This window comes from Lactuca saligna, chromosome 3 (genome assembly GCF_052625555.1).
Source record: "Lactuca saligna cultivar CGN05327 chromosome 3, ASM5262555v1, whole genome shotgun sequence".
Taxonomy (NCBI): Eukaryota; Viridiplantae; Streptophyta; class Magnoliopsida; order Asterales; family Asteraceae; genus Lactuca; species Lactuca saligna.
The window spans coordinates 33,117,115-33,125,202 of NC_136419.1; positions in this window are offsets into that span (position 1 = coordinate 33,117,115).

The window sequence follows — 8,088 nt, forward strand, 5'->3', positions numbered from 1 at the left end:
TCTTCCAGATCTACGGAGAAACACCTCTTCTACAAGCCGTAGTGCTGCCCGATCATCTTCTGATCAAGTGAGTGTGTAGTTACTTTCATTCCAACACAATATTATGAAGTATTTTATATAAAATACGTGCTATGTGTATATATTTTGTTGTTATATATGTGAATGTATACCCACTCTCTTCTATCTTATAGATCTGATTATTTCTCTATGAAATACGTGTTATGTGTGTGTGCCTCATCTGTTATGTGAAAAATGTTTTGATTGAGCATGCTATACAGGTTTTGAAACTACGTATAAAATTGTATATTTTATCTACTAATATGTTGGGTAGAATATGGGTAGATAGTTGGTGTGTAATAAACAGATGAGAGGCCTCGATGTTGTTTTGATCCAGTCATCTAGCGGAATTTAGATGACGACCACGGACTTTTCTAGATAGTCCAGTGGAACGCTAGCAGGCTCATAACCTGTAAGTGTTAATGAACTTGGGTGTTCATTCGCTGTATTCCATCCCCCCCCCCCCCCCCATGGTTTCCTTATTTGACTTATATTGCTGAGGAACCCCCGAAGCATGTGTAGTCGCCCCGATGAAATATTCTTAGACTAGGTCCCTTGTGTTAGTTATTTTAGGGACATAAAGTGAGAATAACGGGAATGGGTAACTGGGTTATTGTTGGTTGATAATAATTAATTAAATTATTTATTGTGGGTTGAAAACCCTACATGCTCACCAGGCTCCCAAGCCCGACCCACTCAGTTGATTTATTTTACAGGAAGTGGCGCAAGAGCTTAAGATGGGCGAACATCAAGTTGTTTTGTTTACAAGTCTGTATATGTATATATTTGTTGAAAGACTTGTAATGCTATCGTTTATACTTTATGATCTGTATCGGAACATGACATCCCGACTTTTGATTATGAAATGAAATCATATTTCTTTATGAAATGTTTTGATAAATATCTATTTCATCATGTTTTGTTTTTGGGAACAAATTCCGCATCTCTTTTAAAATTAAAAGGATTTACTCTGAAAATTATTTTAAAAAGCATAAATGAAATCGGTCTTTTCTGACCGAGATTTTGGGGATGTCACAGCTACCACCTTGCGGATTAGGGTGTCGGCCACCACACTGGCCTTGCCCGGGTTGTAAAGGATCTCACAATCTTAGTCATTCACCACATCTATACACCGATGTTGCCTCATGTTCAGATTCAGCTAATCCATGAGGTACCTCAAACTCTTGTAGTCCGTGTAAATGGTACAACAGACCCTATAGAGGTAATGCTGCCAAATCTTGAGGGCGAACACCACAACCCCCAACTCCAAATCGTGGGTCGGATAGTTAGCCTCGTAAGGCTTCCACAACGGCTACGTCCCTACTGGCTCATAGGTCTGTGGTCTAATACCTTGGGCTTATTTCCTGAACTCCCTGTCTAAATCCCCTCGGGTTTCCTCTTCCTCTCCATCTCTAAATCCAACTCTCTCTCTCTCTCCATCCCGCCCTATCAATCATGTCCTCCAGCGTCTTGCAGCTGGAGCGGTTCACAAACTGGCGGATATCACTCTGCAACATCTCATGATATCGGGCCTTTTTCATCTCCTTGTTTTCCACGTACTGCGGAACGAGAAGGGCCCTCACCATGAACATTACAGTGATCTCAGTCATTTGCTGGAGATCCTGGAACTCCCTGGAAAGCTGTTGCACCTCAATAACAGGTGCAAACTCAGCCCTGACCCTGCCCAAAAATCACTCCAAGTCATCGCATCTAGAACTGCATCATCTCCAATGGCTCATCCGACCTCCTCCCACCAGTCACATGTCCTTTCCTTCAGAAGATAGGACGCAAGTTGAACCTTGTCCCCCTCGGGTAATCTACTAGTGCGGAATGCGTTGGCGACATCCACCAACCATCTGGTACTCACAATGGGGTCCCGAGCCCCATGGTAGTCGGGAGCTCCACAAGCTCTGAACTCCCTGAATGTCAGTGTACGCGACCCCATCATTGTAACATCTGGATATCCAGGTATGGGAATTTGAGTATTTTATATTGGGAAATGAGGAGACTCAGGGAGTTGACGCCTCAACTTGTCGAGTAGGATCGCGTTTTAGGGGAACCAGTTTAATAAAGGGACTCGACGAGTCGGGTATTTGGACTCGCCGAGTCGGTGCTGTCAAGGAAAACCCTAATTATCCGGGTTTGGGACCTATTTAAAGGCCCTTATGGCCTTCAGTGGCGGCCACCTACACCTTTAAGAGACTCCTATCGAACCAGAGAGCTGAGAGAGTGAAGAAGAGCCATTTTGGAGCATTCTTAAGGTGGTTGTGCAATGGAGTAGTCATTTCCAGCAAAGGGAGGTCAAGGGGGTGTCGATTCAGAGCTTCTGAGCTTGCATCTTCACCATAGAGGTATCAAATCGTTCTCCCTTTTCTATTTTGGGTAAGATTGGTGATTTTAGGGTTTTCTAGCTTCTTTTATGGCTTGATTTGTGGAGTATAGTGTCCCATTGAGTGTGAAGCCATAGATCTGGACCCAAAGAGGTCCAGAGAGTCCCTTCCATCCTGCTTTATGCATTCTATTTGGAGTTTTGAGCTAGGGTTGTTATGTAATGAAGGGTTTCACCCAAATGAGCTTGTAGAACCTTGCATGAGTGCCCAAAGTTCGACCTTTTCGTGGTTATTGGCTTTGAGGGAGTAAGATCTATGGTTTGTTGAAGCAGATCTGACCTCAGAAGGTCAGATGAGGGTTGTCATGGGAGCAACTCACCGAGTCCATAGGCAGACTCGACGAGTCGATTCGGGGTTGCCCTGTGATTCGTTGCCGAGTAACTTGACGAGTGGAGAGGAATCTCGTCGTGTCTAAGAGGTTTAAAAAGGATTTCGAGAACCCGCATGGACTCGCCGAGTCTGGTCAGTGTTAACCGTTGACTTGAGTTGTCTTATGTTGACTTTGGGAGTTTTGGTCAACAAAGGTAATAGAGTTCAGGGAGGGGTAAAATGGTCTTTTACCCATTACCTTACTATTGAGGGAAAGAGTAATCGCCGGTTAATTAGAGTTGGGACTCCGAGTATTAATTAGAGATATTTGCCTTATGTGTTAGGCAGTGGCGAGTCCGAGGTTTGCATGTGCAGATAATTGCTTTCTGATTGCGAGGTTCGCATGTGGCGAGTCCGAGGTTCGCATGTTCACAGAGTTAGAACCAGAAGGTTCACAGAGTAGGGTCCACGGACCCACAAAGTTATATCCTCGAGTGGCTAATATGTGTTATGTGTGGTATTTTGGGGAACTCACTAAGCTTCATGTTTATAGTGTTTTGTGTTATGTGTTTTAGGTTTCTCTCAGGATCACGGGATGGCACCGGCTCGATTGTACACACCAGAGAAAGAGTCATGTTTTGAGGATCCTGGTTTATTATGCAAGTGAAAATGGAGTTATGTTTTGTAATTCGATTACGATTGGGATTTTAAGAAAAATGTTTTTAAGAATTAAACGATTATTTTTAAATGAAAAATTGTTTTGAAATTTACGGTGTTACAATCATGGCCGCCACCTTGGTGCGGAAGGCACTTAATATATCATCTAGAAGCTCCAAAATACCCTCGTTGATCGTGCCGAATATCACAGGAGTCTGATCCAGGATACTGCACATGATCTCGGAGGAGATGAACTCCCTCGTATGGTCGTCTAGCTGCCCGACTCCTGAGCCTGAGCCTGATCCCTCACCGACGCCTGAACTACCTAGTGGTCTAGTACGTAGTGTCACCATTCTGAAAAACAACATCAGAATACTAATCATATCTCAAGGGATCACATATACTACAAGTTCCTTGGATTCATCTTAGCCTTCCTTGACTCGAGTACGGATCCTATGCTTTTAGTAGTACGGGACCATACTACCTTCCACATCTATCCGTATTTTCCTCAAGAACTGTCGTGACTCCACCAAGTCCCTTATACTACTACTACTTCTTTACGTGCTAATCTCATCCTAGGCTTGCCCTAGGGTAATCACCGACCCATTCTCCACCATCAGCTGTATAAGAAGTCCCTGCTATCTCCCCCTAACTAGCTCGTGAATACTATTACATATTACTAAGACTAGATAATTCTTCGAATGAGAGGTCCTACCCTATAACGGTTGGACTCAAACAAGAATTGTGTAATAGAGCTAGACCTAACCTTCTGAAATCATTTAGTCCTCACAATATGTAACTTAGCATATTCATTTTCAAGTCAGTAAAAGATATCTAGAACTTCTAAAAGCACAGAGCAAGCATCATCCGAGCATCGAGTAAACATAATCAAGCATATCTCATTCAGGCTATCCCTAACTAATCTGTACTAGCATGCAGTTCATATAGCTGAGATACATATAACATGCATATAAGGCATCCTTCCTAGATCCTTAGCCCTAATCTAACATTCAGTTCTCATAAAGTTGATGCACATATAACAGGCACATAAAGCATCCTTCCTAGATCCTTAATCCTACTCTAGCATGCAGTTCTCATAACATATCATAACATAAACTTGTATGGGTAATTTGGGAGTACTGACTTGAGCTCGGCTGATTGCTTACACTACACCCTTTTCTCTTTTTAAAATTATTTTCTCTTTTCAAAGTTATTTTTATCAAAATGATTTTCTTTTAAAAATTTTCATACCAAGTCCTCAGTTTGAGTTCAGACACACTCAAGAGTGTGCTCGAATCCCTCAAACCAAGGCTCTGATACTAAATTGAAACATCTCAAAAATATGGTCCAAAAATTTTGTTTTGATTTATTATAAAAACCATAAATACCATTTGTCATATCACAAAAACATAAGTACTATATCTCAAATCATCATAATAAAATATTGTATCAAAATTATGTGCCAAATATCAGAGTCTAAATATCTCAAGCTAAAAGCTGTGATGTGTGCCATGTAGTCATCCCGAGCTCTTCCCCTTACTAGTGGAAGTACCTGAAACCAAAACTGAAAACTGTAAGCACGAAGCTCAGTGAGTCTCTCCAAACTACCACATACCATACACATAATCACATAATAACATACAATGGGCCTTGCTCGCTTCATTGGGCCCCGCCCAGCATCGGCCACGCCAGCATCAGGCTGAAGTCCGACATCAGTCCCTGCCTGGCATCGGACTGAAGTCCAACATTGTGCCCTGCTGCCCCGCCCGACATCAGACCAAAGTTTGGTATACATATAACATAGCAACATGCATATAACACATAAACATATAAACATTCCTCGTGCTTGCCCCGACATCGGACCAGAGTCCAAAACACATAACACATAACATATAAGTTAGACCTTCCTCAAGCTTGCCCCGACATCGGACCGAAGTCCAGAACATATAAACAAACACATGCAAGAATCACAAAGACATCAAACATACAAACATTCCTCGGGCTTGACCCGATATCAGATCGAAGTCCGGAAACACATAACTACATCGAGCTAACCTCGACAATGCTAACATACATATATGGGTCGACCTTGGTACCTTAGACATGATCCTACTGGAATAGGACTCACCTCTCAAGCTGGTTCTTGAAAACTTGTGTGAGGGAATCTCTGATTGCTGCTCCAACGACTCCTCGACTATCATTATCACAATAAACACTTAGTAAAAAACTAAGAATCCTTCTAAGGGTAAAATGACCATTTTACCCCTTGATCTAATTTGGACCATGACCAAGGCCCAATTCATTCTAATATTTCCAAACTCACTAATGGCCCGATTTTCTAAATTGGGCCCAACTCCTCAAATGGGCCTTCCCTTAAGCCCAAACAAGTCCTTGGTCCATTATCTGACTTCTTATGGCCCATTACGGTCCAACATCTGCTAAGCCCAAAGATTGGCCCAAACTGAGTCCCAAATGTCGCAAATCCCAGAATCTGAGAGTACGTTGAGCGTACTCCTCTGTATGTTACGCGCACAACTTGTATGGCTTGTATAAGGGGTGTACAGGCGTGTATGCCCAACGTACTACTCTGTTAAGCCATTTTCTTCAAAACTGCTTAATCCCATAAGAAATTAGGTCCAAATTATAGATCTGAGTCCAATAACCCATCTTAACCCATAAAGTCGATTACTTGGTGGCTTGCAACCCACCAAGTGAGACCAAACTTGGAAAATAGTAATTAACTTCCATGGAATGACTCCAAACTCATTCATGGTCATAAAAGGACCGTAAAGATCGAGACTTTACTGCTTATGGGACATGAATATCACTGAGAGTGGCACCTCTTGGCCTAGAAACGAACTTGAGTCATAAAGGTCCATTCTTGGAAATAAAAAGACCTTAAAACAACACTACACTAGATGTAAGTATTCAAAAAGAAAGTTGAGAGCTTTATACCTCCAACGAGTCCCAAAGACTAATGTTATCCCAGATATATGAGCGCAAGATACTCAAGTTCCTCTTCACTATTTTCTCCTTCCATCCTTCAAGCTTTTAATCTATAAACAAGCTTCACAAGGCTAAAACACACACAAGAATGAGAGAGGGATGCTATCTAAGGTTTATGAGAATAAGGGGTTGGTAAGGAGGCTAGGGTTTCTATCATAATGTGGTATTTATATGGATTAAACCCTAAAAATTAGGTGTTGGAATCTGTTCACGTACGCTGCACGTACATGCAAGCGTCCCCCGCATCTAATGCTTCTCTACCCCCCGCGTACACCAAGGCTATGCCCAGCGTACGTCTTATGGGCGGCCCAAGTCTTCGGCCCACTTACTAAAAGTCCATTCAATTAGTCCTTCTAATAACACTTAGCCCAAAAAATAATTAAGAAATATTTAATAATTATTACCTCAAATGACGATCGTTACAATCCCCCCCCCCCTCCCCTTGAATCAGACTTCGTCCTTAAAGTCCGCTACATCAGGGAACAACTTTGGGTAGTGCTCCCTCATCTCATCCTCGGGCTCCCAGGTCCACTCCGAGCCCTTATGGTGCTGCCACTGCACCTTCACCAGCTCAACCCTCTTGTTCCTCAGCTCCTTTGTCTTCCTGTCGAGAATAGCTACTGGTCTCTCGATGTAGTTCTGGCTGTCATCAACCTGAATATCCTCTAAAGGCACAACTGTTGAATCATCCACTAAACACTTCCGCAACTGAGAAACATGGAAAGTGTTGTGGATCTGGTTGAGCTCTGCTAGAAGATCCAATCGGTACGCCACCTTGCCCACCCGAGCTATAACCGTGAAAGGACCGATATACCTGGGGCCCAGCTTGCCCCGCTTCCGAAACCGGATGACACCTTTCCAAGGTGACACCTTCAGGAGGACCATATACCCCTACCTGGAACTCCAGTTCCGAGCGGCGTTTCTCGGCTTAGCTCTTCTGCAGACTCTAAGCAGTCTGAAGCCTGCTCCTGACCTGTTGTATTCTCTCTGTCATCTTGAGTACAACTTCGGTACTCCCCATGACACTCTGACCGACCACACCCCAACAGATTAGGATCCTACACTTCCTCCCGTAGAGCATCTCGAAGGGAGGTCGGTCTATGCTAGTGTGGTAACTGTTGTTATACGAAAATTCCGCTAACAGATTATACGTATCCCTACTGCCACCGAAATCCAAGACACATGTGTGTAGCATGTCCTCCAGAGTCTGTAGCATGTCCTTAAGTGAGGGTCATTACAATAGAAACCAAAATTTACGGTTTTATTTTCAACACAAAAAGAAACGAAATGATATGAGACAATGAGTTATCATCCTAGAAAAATTAAACTAAATCATTGCAACAGAAATCAAATAACTTTTTAACCAAAAAAAACAAAAACTACATCATAAAAACAGAAATTGAATGGATTTTCAACCAAAAACCGAAATTTACGGTTCGCCATTGACATATATTGATATAAATATATGTTTGTATAAAATAAAAATCAAAAAATTTGATATATTAACCTTTTTTATAAAAAGAAACCCTAGAAATTAACAAAAAAAATAGTATAGTAACCATGATAATTTTTATAAGAATATAAGTAGTTTTAAAAAGACACTCAAGATCGGGATCGTATTTAAGATCGTTTTATGTGTTGTAAGATCGTGATCGTTAGATTGGATCAG